The following is a 14,018-nucleotide window of genomic DNA, read 5'->3' as shown; positions in this document are numbered from 1 at the left end:
TTCAAACACTGGATTTGAGGGTCTTTGTTTCATTAAACGGCCAGTGAGGGGTGAAGATGGTCTGTCACCTGAAGGGAGAAGCAGAGACTTGGGGCCAGTGACTCCAAGCTGGGTCAAAAGTTGAGTATGCACAGGAGGTCATTTACATTTCGGGGCGTATTTTGGGGGAACCTGCCACTGTGGGACGTCTCTAGCAGCTCTGAAGGATGACAGAAAGAGACATTTATACTGAAAGAAGCTACAGAGCCTTGAAAGGGGAGATCGCATGCAGACTTGCTTGGGAGTATTTTGTGTCGTTTCTGGGGTTGTCATTGTGAATGTCTTGGGGGGCTTTTACTCACCATTTGTGTGGTTTTAGCGTCCCCATACTTATTAGAGTGTAATCTGTGCCAATTGAGAAAGTCTGGGAAGGCCAGACTCGGAGGAAGACTCCTTGGTTTCCTTTGCTGGAAAAAGAGTTTATGAATCTGAGAATTTATTTGGGTCTGAACTTTAAACTAATTCTAGTTTCATCCTTGGTGGGAATTGAGTCCCCAAAAGAAGGTAGAGTTTCCAGGGAAAGGGTTGTGTGTGGATCTCCCAGTTTTAAATCCTGACTCCTCAAGTTTCTCACACTGATTACCTAGGAGTGAGCCAACCTGGGGCTCCAACTCTGGCAGTGAGAATGAACCCCAAGCTTTGGAATGTGTTTAACCTTCTGACTCCCAGTTTGTTTGTGATCTGTAGGTAGCAGGTTGCTTATCTTAACTTGTTCGAATGTTTGCTTTTCTTCTCTTTTTTTCCTTTATTGCTGCCATATAACTCCAGTTTGCCCAAGCATTTAAGAATTTTATCGCATTATTTCCATTGAGTATGTAAGAGTTTTAATTTCTTGGTTGCAAATATGAGTGGTTAAGCTGGGGAAGCCAAGAGAATTTAGAAAATAAAATATTTATGTTTTAATAATAGTAACAATTATAACAATAATACTATAAACCATCATGTACTCACCACCCAGATAAACAGGTAGTTGGTAGTGGCTCCCCCATGACTTCCCTTATTGTAAGTCCCTCTTGCCCCCAGTGGCGAAACTACCCTGATTCTTCATGTTATTTTTTTTTATTAAAGAAAAAAAAAATTAACACATTTAGAAATCATTCCATTCTACATATGCAATCAGTAATTCTTAACATCATCACATAGATGTATGATCATCATTTCTTAATACATTTGCATCGATTTAGGAAAAGAACTAGCAAAACAACAGAAAAAGATATAGAATGTTAATATAGAGAAAAAATAAAAATAATAATAAAAAACATAAGACACAAACAAACAAAAAAACTATAGCTCAGATGCAGCTTCATTCAGTGTTTTAACATACTTACATTACAATTAGGTAGTATTGTGCTGTCCATTTCTGAGTTTTTGTATCCAATCCTGCTCTTTTCTGGTTGTTATTTGCATGAAATATCTTTTCCCAACCTTTCACTTTCAACCTATGTTTATCTTTGGGTCTAAGATGTGTTTCCTGTAGACAGCATATAGAAGGATCCTGTTTTCTAATCCATTCTGCCAGTCTATGTCTTTTGATTGGGGAATTCATTCCATTAACATTTAGTGTTATTACTGTTTGGATAATATTTTCCTCTACTATTTTGCCTTTTGTATTATATATATCATATCTGACTTTCCTTCTTTCTACACTCTTCTCCATATCTCTCTTCTGTCTTTTCGTATCTGACTCTAGTGCTCCCTTTAGTATTTTTGCAGAGCTGGTCTCTTGGTCACAAATTCTCTCAGTGACTTTTTGTTTGAGAATGTTTTAATTTCTCCCTCATTTTTGAAGGACAATTTTGCTGGATATAGGAGTCTTGGTTGGCAGTTTTTCTCTTTCAGTAATTTAAATATATCATCCCACTGTCTTCTAGCTTCCGTGGTTTCTGCTGAGGAATCTACTCATAGTCTTATTGGGTTTCCCTTGTATGTGATGGATTGTCTTTCTCTTGCTGCTTTCAAGATCCTCTCTTTCTCTTTGACCTCTGACATTCTAACTAGTAAGTGTCTTGGGGAACGCCTGTTTGGGTCTAATCTCTTTGGGGTGCGCTGCACTTCTTGGATCTGTAATTTTAGGTCTTTCATAAGAGTTGGGAAATTTTCAGTGATAATTTCTTCCATTAGTTTTTCTCCTCCTTTTCCCTTCTCTTCTCCTTCTGGGACACCCACAACACGTATATTTGTGCGGTTCATATTGTCCTTCAGTTCCCTGATCCCCTGTTCAAATTTTTCCATTCTTTTCCCAATAGTTTCTGTTTCTTTTTGGAATTCAGATGTTCCATCCTCCAAATCACTAATTCTATCTTCTGTCTCTTTAAATCTATCATTGTAGGTATCCATTGTTTTTTCCATCTTTTCTACTTTATCCTTCACTTCCATAAGCTCTGTGATTTGTTTTTTCAGTTTTTCTATTTCTTCTTTTTGTCCAGCCCATGTCTTCTTCATGTCCTCCATCAATTTATCGATTTCGTTTTTGAAGAGGTTTTCCATTTCTGTTCGTATATTCAGCATTAGTTGTTTCAGCTCCTGTATCTCATTTGAACTATTGGTTTGCTCCTTTGACTGGGCCATATTTTCAATTTTCTGAGCGTGATCCGTTATCTTCTACTGGCGTCTGGGCATTTAGTCAGATTTCCCTGGGTGTTGGACCCAACAGGTTGAAAGATTTTTCTGTGAAATCTCTGGGTTCTGTTTTTCTTATCCTGCCCAATAGGTGGCGCTTGTGGCACACGTTTGTCTGCGGGTTCCACCAGTAAAAGGTGGTGTGGGTCCTTTAACTTTGAAAAACTCTCGCCGTGGGGGAGGTTCGCCAGCCGAAGCGGCTTGGAAGAGTGCCAGCCGGCCTGGGGGTCTGAACGCGGGGAGGGTCGCCGGTGCCGCAGCCCGGGAGAGCGCCCAATCGAATTTCCTAGTCGGCCCGGGGCGCCAAGCGTGGCGGGAGGGCGCCAGGCGCCGCAGCCTGGGAGAGTGCACCATTCCCAGCCGGACCAGGGAGTCACGTGTTTGGAAGGGACCCCCCGGTCACCGTTGTCCGCGGACTGGGGATTTCCGACCCAACTCTCTCAGTTGGTCCGGGGGGCCTCGCGTAGTGGGGGTGCCAGCCACCGCGGCCCAAGGGGACCACCTGCCCAATTCTGCCAGCTGGCCTGGGAAGGAGGAAGGGAGGGACTCCGGCTGCTTGCCGTCCTGCCCGGGGAAGCCCGCGCCCCTCGGCGATCTCACCAGAGCTGGTTCTCCCAGACAGTCAGCCGTTCCAGGATGGGGTACGCCGTCCCTTTGATCTCCGTCGTGGCTCCGGGAGCTGCTCTGTATCGTCTCCACTTCCCCAGTAGCTGTTGAGCACCCCGGCTCCTCAGCGAAAGGCTCCCCGACCACCCACTAGGTGACCACACTCACTTTCTGTGCAACCACCGAGCGACGCGGATGCGGAAGTCCCTCATTTTTGAAGGACAATTTTCCTGGATATAGAAGTCTTGGTTGGCAGTTTTTCTCATTTAGTAATTTAAATATATCATCCCACTGTCTTCTAGCTTCCATGGTTTCTGCTGAGAAATCTACACATAGTCATATTGGGTTTCCCTTGTATGTGATGGATTGTTTTTCTCTTGCTGCTTTCAAGGTCCTCTCTTTCTCTTTGACCTCTGACATTCTAACTAGTAAGTGTCTTGGAGAACGCCTATTTGGGTCTATTCTCTTTGGGGTGTGCTGCACTTCTTGGATCTGTAATTTTAGGTCTTTCATAAGAGTTGGGAAATTTTCAGTGATAATTTCTTTCATTAGTTTTTCTCCTCCTTTTCCCTTCTTTTCTTCTTCTGGGAAACCCCACAACACGTATATTTGTGCGGTTCATATTGTCATTAGTTCCCTGATCCCCTGTTCAAATTTTTCCATTCTTTTCCCTATAGTTTCTGTTTCTTTTTGGAATTCAGATGTTCCATACTCCAATTCATTAATTCTAGCTTCTGTCTCTTTAAATCTACCATGGTAGGTATCCATTATTTTTTTCCAACTTTTCTACTTTGTCCTTCACTCCCATAAGTTCTGTGGTTTGTTTTTTCAGTTTTTCTGTTTCTTCTTTTTGTTCAGCCTATGTCTTCTTCATGTCCCCCCTCAATTTATTGATTTGGTTTTTGAAGAGGTTTTCCATTTCTGTTCGTATATTCAGCATTAGTTGTCTCAGCTCCTGTATTTCTTTTGAACTATTGGTTTGTTCCTTTGACTGGGCCATGTCTTCAGTTTTCTGAGTGTGATTCGTTATTTTCTGTTGGCGTCTGGGCATTTAATCAGATTTCCCTGGGTGTTGGACCCAGCAGGTTGAAAGATTTTTCTGTGAAATCTCTGGGCTCTGTTTTTCTTATCCTGCCCAGTAGGTGGCGCTCGTGGCGCTCGTCTGTCTGCGGGTCCCATCAGTAAAAGATGCTGTGGCTCCTTTAACTTTGGAAAACTCTCGCTGTGGGGGAGCGTCGTCAGCCGAAGCAGCTTGGGGGAGTGCCAGTCCGAATCTCCCAGCCGGCCCGGGAATCTGCGCGTGGGTAGGGTCGCCGGCCTCCGCGGCTTGGGGGAGCGCCTGTCCAAATTTCCCAGCTTCCCGGGGCACCAAGTGTGGTGGGGGGGCACCGGCCTCCGCGGCTTGGGGGAGCGTCTGTCCAAATTTCCCATCTGGCCTGGGGTGCCAAGCGTGGCGGGGGGGCGCCGGGCGCTGCGGCTTTGGGGAGTGCCTATCCACCGTTCCCAGCCGGACCGGGAAGCCACGTGTTTGGAAGGGACCCCGGTCGCCGGTCTCCGCGGCTTGGGGGATCTCCGATCCAATTCTCCCAGCTGGTCCGGGGGGCCGCGTGTGAGTGGGGGCACCAGCCGCCGCGGCTTGAGGGGATCGCCTGTCCAATTCTCCCAGCCGGCCCGGGAAGGAGGGAGGGAGGGACTCCGGCCGCCTGCCGCCCTGGCCCGGGGAAGCGCGCGCCCCTCAGTGATCCCACCGCAGCGGGTTCTCCCAGCCAGTCAGCCATTCCAGAATGGGGTACGCTGTCTTCTTGGTCTCTGCCGTGGCTCCAGGAGCTGTTCTGTACCGTTTCTACTTCCCTAGTAGCTGTTCTGGAGGAGGAACTAAGACCCGCGCGTCTTACTAAGCCGCCGTCTTCTCCGGAAGTCCCCCATGTTATTTTTTATACCTTTACCATTTATTATTTACCAACAAGAAGTGTGTTTGTTGAATTTTGCCTCCTTTTGACTTTGAATAAACAAATATTATCGTTAATATACCATTAATATCACACTGAAAGGTTTTTCTGTGGTTTCTTTGCCTCGGTATGTTTCACATATTCTGGTGTCTAAGTCTATGGGTCACTCAGTTAACTTATTGATTGTAATATTTAAGGGGCTTGAGTTGGCTCAAGTTCTTTTTTTCCATTTTGTCAACCAGACTCCTACATTCTTACTTTTGTTTCTGTGTACAAAAGTATTTTAAATTTCTATACTTTCAAAACAATTGTGGGGTTGTAGATTATGGATGACTGTAATTTTTTAAAAACTTTTTTTATTGTATAGTATAACATATATACAAAGCAAAGAAATAAAAAAGCAGTAGTTTTCAAAGCACTCTTCAAAAAAATGGTTACAGGACAGATCCCAGAGTTTGTCATGGGCTACCATACAATCCTCTCAGATTTTTCCTTCTAGCTGCTCCAGAGTATAGGAGGCTAAAAGGCTTAAGTATTTTTTTATCATCACAATCGACTTTGTTCCCTTCTTTTTTTTTTTGTGAAAAATAACATATATACACAAACCTATAAATTTCAAAGCACAGCACCACAATTAGTTGTAGAACATATTTTAGAGTTTGACATGGGTTACAATTTCACAGTTTTAGGTTTTTACTTATAGCTGCTCTAAAATACTAGAGACTAAAAGAAATATCAATATAATGATTCAGCATTCGTATTCATTTGTTAAATCCTATCTTCTCTGTATAACTGCACCATAACCTTTAATCTTTCAATACCTCTTTTTAGGGGTGTTTGCGTAGTGCAGGCCTGGTAATTTTAGAGTAACTGCCTAACTTTTACATAGTATGATCTGCAACATTTTACTTTCCCACCAGCAATATATGAGGGCTCCAATTTCTTCCCATTCTTGCTAATACTTGTTTATTATTCTTTTTATTCTTTTTATTCTAGCCATCCTAGTGGGTGTGAAGTGGTTTCTCGTGGTTTTGATTTGCATTTCCCTAAAGACTAATGGCATTGAGACTCTTTTCATGTGCTTATTGGCCATTTTTATTTCTTCTTCAGAGAAATGATTATTCTGACTTTTTACCTATTTTAAGTTGGGTTATTTATCTTTATTATTGACTTGTGAGAGTTGTGCATATATTACCGATACTGATTCCTTACCAGATACATGATTCAGAAATATTTTCTTCCATTTTGTGGGTTTTTGTTTCACTTTCTTGATGGATATCCTTTGAAACATAATATTTAAAATTTTTGATGAAGTCTACATTTTTTTTTGACTTTGGCTGTTATATCTAAGAATCTTTTGCCAAATATGATGTCATTAAGATTTACCCCTTAGTTTTTTTTCCCAAAATTTAAATACTTTTTAGCTCTTAAAATTAGGTCTTTGATCTGCCTTGATCTAGGTCCTACGTTCCTTCTTTTGCATGTGAATAACCAGTTATCCCACCACCACTTTTTGAGAAGACTGTTTTTTCCCAATTGGTCTTTGTACACTGGTGGAAAACCAACTGACCAGAAACCACATGTTTAATTTTGGACTCATAATTCTATCCCATTGATACACTCATTATCCATTTTTCCAGTTGTACACTTTCTTTATTATCAATGCTTTGTAATAACTTTTAAATTTGGGGAGTGTGAGTACTCCAACTTTGTTCTCTTTCTAGATTATTTTGGTTATTCTGGGCCCCTTGCAATTCCATATGAATTTTAGAATTAGCTTGTCGATTTCTGTAAAGAAGTCAATGGAAATTTTGATAGGGATTGTGTTGAAAGTGTAGTACAATTGTGGGAGTATTGCCATTTTAATAATATTAACTCTTCCAAACTATGAACATGAGATGTTTTTTCCATATATTTAGACTTCTTTAATCTCTTTCAACAGTGTTTTATAGTTTTCAGAGCATAAATGTTACAATTCCTTTGTTAAATTTATACCTAAGTATTTTATTCTTTTTGATGTCCCTCTTTCTGTCTTCCTCACATGGAATGCTCAGGATATTCTGTAGCTCTTACTACAAGTTATAACCAGAATGCAAGCCCTGCATACAGGTTCTGTGAAGTCCAGGTGGCTCCGTAACCACCTTCTCAGGCGACAATGACTTTGATCTCTTCCCAGAGCTCCCAGATGCTAAATCTGCTCCCTATTGACTATTTTTAGTACAGTGAGGGATCTTCAGAGCTATGTGATTAGAGTATTCCTCACTGAAGAGTTTGATATCATTCTCTAGTCATGCAGAATCAAGGCCAAAATCCTTCTAGTGGCTGGCTAGTTTCCTCAAGGTGATTGTGCCTACCCCTCACTATCACTCTCCACTCTCGTCTACTGTGACTTCCTGCCTCATTCTTTTCCACTCACGTGGGCCTCTACCTGCACCTGAAATAGCCAAGGCCCACCCTGCTTAGGACCAAAGCACTGGATGATGTCCCCACCTGGAACTGATGTTTCACCTTTCTACTTCTTTTTATGTTATGCTACATCTGTCGAAACCCAATTAAATTCGGTCTTTTCTGATACCATGTCGTGTTCTTGATCTGAGAGAACTATTCTGAAGTTTTACTGTGAAATAGTATTTTGGTGTAAGGATTTTTGGAAAGGGTTGTATTCTGATCAGCTGCTTAGCCCATTGATGTTGACCTTTTCTTTTGTGAGATGAGCTGAGTTTGCAGCCCTGGACTGCATGTGAGGCTCAGTGTTTCCTTTTGAATCATGAGTCTCTTGAGCCAGGTTTTCATTTTTTATTCTAAAGCTTTTTATTCCAACACCTCCAAATTGGGATTGTTGACGTCAAAGAGAATGTGAAATCTTTCCTAACATTTTGAAAAATCATGACAAATTGGTCCTAATTATTTGGAGTTGAAATTCAACAGTATCTATGTCCATATTTATGTCTGTATTCAGTTACATAATATACATAAATATACATATATAGTTACATAGCAATGTAGTTTAGTTATGTAGTTAATTATATATAAATGTACAGTTATATACAGTTATGTGTGTATATGTAACCAATTTCAAATAGTCATTTTACTGTTTTCCTTTACTCTGCTTTGCAAACAGTGTGTATTAATATATGTGAGTGTGTGTAAATATATGTATACACACAGATATACATATAGTATATGATATGATGGCAGGGCAGAGTAAAGAAAAATACTATGTATACATGCACAAATATACAAAATATTAAGGTCCGTGTGGTTCAGAATTTTTTTGTTTTGTTCAATGTGTAGCTCCAGTGCCTATATTTATTAAGTCCTATGTAATTATAACGTAAACAAAGTGTACTAAGTGGAGGAGCCTGTCTTGTTCAAGACATAGGACTTTTCCAGGTCAAGGCATAAGGGTGTCTAAATGTAATAGGATGTTTCCTTTGTCTTCTCTTCTTCATGCCCAGCTAGAATCTTCTTAGAATGTTGGGAAATATCAGTCATCAATAACGAGAACTGTAAGGTATATGTGATATGCTCTGAAGAGAAACTGATCTATATACTAACTGGATCGTGATTAACTCTAATTGTACAATTCCTCTGCTGTGAACTGGTTATAATAATGTCATCTTTGTAGAGTTATTAGAAGAGATATATGAGCAAATGTGTAGAAAGTTATTTGCATAGTCTTTCACCCAATAGGGGTGTTCTAGTTTGCTAGCTACCAGAATGCAGTATACCAGGAACAGAATGACTTTTTAAAAGGGGAATTTAGTAAGTTGCTAGTTTACAATTGTAAGACTGAAAAAATGTCCCAATTAAAACAAGTCTGTAGAAATGTCCAATCAAAGGCATCCAGAGAAAGATACCTTAGTTCAAGAAGGCCGATAAATTTCAGGGTTCCTTTCTCAAGTGAGAAGGCACATGGTGAAAATAGTCAGGGCTTCTCTCTCAGCTGGAAGGGCTCATGGCGAACATGGATCTCTGGCTTCCTGTTTCATGAAGTGCTCTGAGAGTTTCCTTCTTCATCTCCAAAGGTTGCTGGCTGGTGGACTGTCTGCTGCATGGTGCTGCGTGTTCTCTGCTCTCTCTGAATCTACTCTTTCTCCAAAATGTTTCCTCTTTTATAGGATTCCAGTAAACTAATCAAGACCCACCTGAATGGGTGGAGACAGGTCTCCACCGAATCCAGTTTAACAGCCACTGTTGATTGAGTCACATCTCCAGGGAGATGATCTAATTACAGTTTCAAGAATACAGTACTGAATAGGGATTAGAAGAAATGGCTGCCCTTACAAAATAGGATTAGGATTAAAACATGGCTTTTCTAGGGTGTAAACATCGTTTCAGCCAGCACATTGGGTGTTCATTTTCTTATTAATAGCACAAAGCATTAGAGTATTGGATAGATTCAGACTAAGTAATGGAGATGGTAATGAGCAACACTACATACATGCTATACAAGGGGAATTAAAAGGCTGATCCATGCAGCTCATTTCATACCTGCACCAACAGAGTAGAATACCTGTTCTGTTGTTATTCTACTGAACCCTGGTTTATTACAGTGAAGTGGTACATTGTTGCTTCCTATGAAACGGAGCTCGAAGGATATTAAGGAATGATGAGAAAGAGAGAGAGAGACTGAAAGAAAGAAAGAGACAAACAGATGGGATCAGGGGGTCTGAAGCTTAACTTTAGCAAACAGCAGACAACTTTATTCTGAACCAGATCCTGCTTATATACTGCAAGGTAACACAAAAGCCTGCTTTTCCTGAGGAAACAAGTACTTAACTTTCTTCATATTTAACATAACCACTTGGGGGTAACCGAACATTCTGTTCCTCCCAGACTGTTCCAAACAAAGCAAGTAACAATCTCCTCAGTTTCTTGCCCACCCAGGGTACGCCAGCTGCTCCCAGCAAATTCTGCAGGTCTTGTTTTAACCCTTTGGCTCCTATAGTACATTTTGAAATGACTAAAGGGAAAAGCTTTATAGGGTCGAGTCCAGGAGAAACCTGGTGCTTGCAATCATACTCTGCCAGTGGAATCATATACATTTAATTCTCTCAGTAGCCATCTGACAGCATGTATGAAGTACTGCCAATCAGAGAAGCCCACCCAAATAGGGGTTCAGTCACATAGGCTTGGGGCACCCATGTAACTGATCTTACCTACTCGGTGTCCGGTCCCTGCAGAGATCAAATTGATACTGCATGACCCTGGGCCCCAGTCAAACAAAAACAGGCATTCACCATAAATCATGTTGTCAAAATAAACTCTGGTGTGGCCCAAGGTATATGAAGACACTTTTAATTAACCTAGATTATTTCACGGGCTTGGAGGTTTTCTCACAGAAGCCAGCAAGGGCCAGTCCTGAAGATAATTTGAATGTGTAGAGTTTGGACAACACATGCCTGCTGAGTTAAACCTTTATTGCACATTTCATCTTCTAATGGAGATATTTATTGTATTTGCATATTATTTTTTTCTGAATCATGCTGATAGAGAGGACTAAGACAAGAGGCTGTCAGAGAGAAAATGAAAAGATAAGGTCAGAGTGTTAGTGGTGCTGCTAAATCTGTGCGGAAGTGAGTATTGACAGAAAAGAGTAAGAAGTCTGATGACCAGACCATAGGGTGGATGTTGTCAGATGACTGAACTTGTCTTAATTCTGTGATTGAGTACAGTTCCCCAGTGTTGTCATTCTCACCCATCCTCCTGCACACGTATATTGGACATTTTAGGACTTGATGGTCTTTGAGGATGTGACTGTGGACATCATCTGGAGGAATTGCTGTATTCTGCTCAGAGAAATCTTACGGAGATGGGATTCTGGAAATCTCCAGGATGCTGGCTTCGGTTGGTATGAATGACATCATTCCTTCACTTAGTTATTTAGAGAATGAGTATTTCTTGCTCATCACTGTTCCAAGATTTGAAGTGTGAAAAGGGAGTACATTAGTAAAAAGATGGACATGGTCACAGCTGTCATGGACCTAGTTAATCTAAGACTTTCTCTGTGAAAATGAAAATCTGTGTATTAAACTGTACTTTTCCTTCTTTCTTGGTGAAGAGACTTGAAATTCCTTATAGTACCATTAATCTAGATGTAGATATCATGATTCATTTCAGAGCACAGAGAGGGTAATCTGTGATACTTTTACTGTTTATTAGATCACTGACTATTTTGACCACTTGTGCCTGTTATTGAAGTCCTAAAACAATTAACTCCTCAGCTTTATTTGCTCATAGATTTGTTCACTAGTTTTGTTTCAGATAAGACTCAGTTTAAAGATATTAGGTCAGTTTCTCAGCAAGATATATGTTGGGAAAAAATATCCAAGAAAAATGGAAGAGTTCAGAAGAAAGGATTCCTGGCCTACCTTTTCAAAAAAAGCTGAGATCCCTGAAGATCACAAAGATCAGGAAAGACATCTGAGGTGAGTTACACTCACAAGAGAAGGCAGTATCCCAGGATAAAACCTTAGTATGTCATGGAATTTAAACAAAAACATAAGCCTAGCTTCAGATTTGTTTATTCACAGAATTTTAACAGAGAAAAAAATTTTGTTTGAAAGTGGCTTAGATGTTGGAGTGTTGGAAACACATTTTAGTTAGAAACAATTATAGAGAAACCCAGTATATAAGAATTGATGATTTAATAATGTGTGTGACTGAGCCCTAAGTTTATTCACTTAATCCAATTCAGATAGGGCAGAAAACTTGTGCTTTCCCTGAAATGTTATTAGAAATAAAATTTTAAAACTTTATGTAGATAGAACAGTAAAAAAAAATTGTGCTACTTAATTTCAATAGAAATCATAAACTGGAGAGACTTTGTGAAAGTTATGAAGGTAATCAGTGTAGAAAAGTTTTCAACCAGATTCCAACTCTTAAGTTGTACAAGAAAAATACTGTACTAAAACCACATGAACACAATGAATGCAGTGAAGTCTTTCAGGTATTATTCATATCTTAAGAGGCACATCAGATCTCACATGGGACAAAAACTGTATCAATGTCGGGAATATAAGCATGCCTACAGTTGTCTCATACCTAACTCACAGTGGAAGGAAATCCTGTGAGTGTAAATTATGGGAGAAAACCTTTCCTTGTTCCTATTCCTCATGTAAGGACTCACAATGCAGAGAAAAATCTATGAATGCAAGCAATGTGGAAAAGCTTTCAAAGAGTTCTCATGTCTTACTAGACATGTGAGAACTCACATAAGAGAGAAGTCATAAATGTAATGAATGTGGGAAAGCCTTTATCCTTCAACCTTTCAAAGACACTTGATAACACACATTGGAGAGGAACGCTATGAATGTAAAGAGTGTGGGAAGATCTTCAGTTATCCTCAAACCTTTTAAAGATATGAAAGGACTAATGTTAGAGAAAAACTCTATGAATGTAAGCCATATGGAAAAGCCTTCAGTTGGCCCAAAGCTGTTTAAGAACATGTGAGGGTACATACTGGATAGAAACTACAAATGTGAAAAGTGTGGGAGAATTTTCAGTTCTTCAAGATCTTTTCAAGGTCATGTGAGAACTCATACTGGAGAGAGACCATACTAATGTAAGCAAAGTGGGAAAGCCTTCAGTTGGTTACAAAAACACCTAAGAATACACACTGGAGACAGACTCTATAAATGTGAGCAATGTAGGAAAGCCTCATGCTTACTTTTTAATAAGGTTCTGGAAAATTCACACCAGAAGCGAAACTTTATAAAATTTACAGATTTAGTATTGTCTCTGAGCCTTATCCTTAAAGTGGGCCCCAGTTCTTCCTTTTGCAAATAAACATTTAGGTGAGAAATAATTCTGGAATTATTTTTTTAGCTATAGTAATAGTATTTTTTCCTTTTTTTCAGTTAGTAAAGAAATTTCTTTCCATTTTGAAGTCTATTGGTCCATGGGTGATTTACAATGCACATTTCATGAGTGCAAATTTTTATATAGTTTAAAATTGTTTCTGTAAGGGATCACTAAAACAGTGAAACTGGTAGTTTTGCAGTTTTCTTACCCATTGTGTATATATGTCACTTACCCATTATATATAGTACACCTTAGTGACTGATCTTAGTCACTTCTCCCCTCCCTACTTTTGTTTTAGCCAGAGGAGCCATATTCCATTTTCTTTGCTAATAATTAGTTGGCAGATTCTTTTTTGGCATGAGCGGGAATAGAACAGTTGGCAAAATTTTATAAGCAAAGTTCTTCAAAGAGTAATCTAATGTTATTTTCATTTTTTTTTTTTTTGCAATTTTCTTTTTGTCCTTTCCTCTGGGTGGGAATTGGGCAGTAGTCTTTGGATTAGAAAGAGAGACCTATGATATGGTGATAAGATCCATGGGTGGTTGTGTGGTACCATATTACACCAACATGGGTAAGTCTGGGAAATACATTTCCCAAATGCCTTTCTTTATGGTTCCATGGTATAGTCCATCAGTTTGGTAACTTGCATGAGATTTGGAAGACAGAGAAAAAGCCATTACTCAATTTTTGGAGCCACCATAAAAAGAGACATTCATGGACACTGACTTCCAGCTCATCTTATCAATTTCTGGTCCCACTAATCAAGAGTATCCTCAAAGCAAACATCCAGCTGCTTGGCCTCCATTTTCTTACAACTGTAGGCTTCCTCCACACATCTCCACATGTTCCTTTGTCATGGATTTATTTCCACGGTTGGACATTCACAGTCTTTATCTTCCTATAAGCCTGACATGTCAGCCAGGCCACTGACTCAGACTATCATGGTTGGTGATTTTTCTGATACTGTGATCCCCCTGTTCTCTACATCATAACTTATTT

Source organism: Tamandua tetradactyla, chromosome 11 (assembly GCF_023851605.1).
Source record: "Tamandua tetradactyla isolate mTamTet1 chromosome 11, mTamTet1.pri, whole genome shotgun sequence".
Lineage (NCBI taxonomy): Eukaryota > Metazoa > Chordata > Mammalia > Pilosa > Myrmecophagidae > Tamandua > Tamandua tetradactyla.
This window is presented reverse-complemented; position numbering follows the sequence as displayed.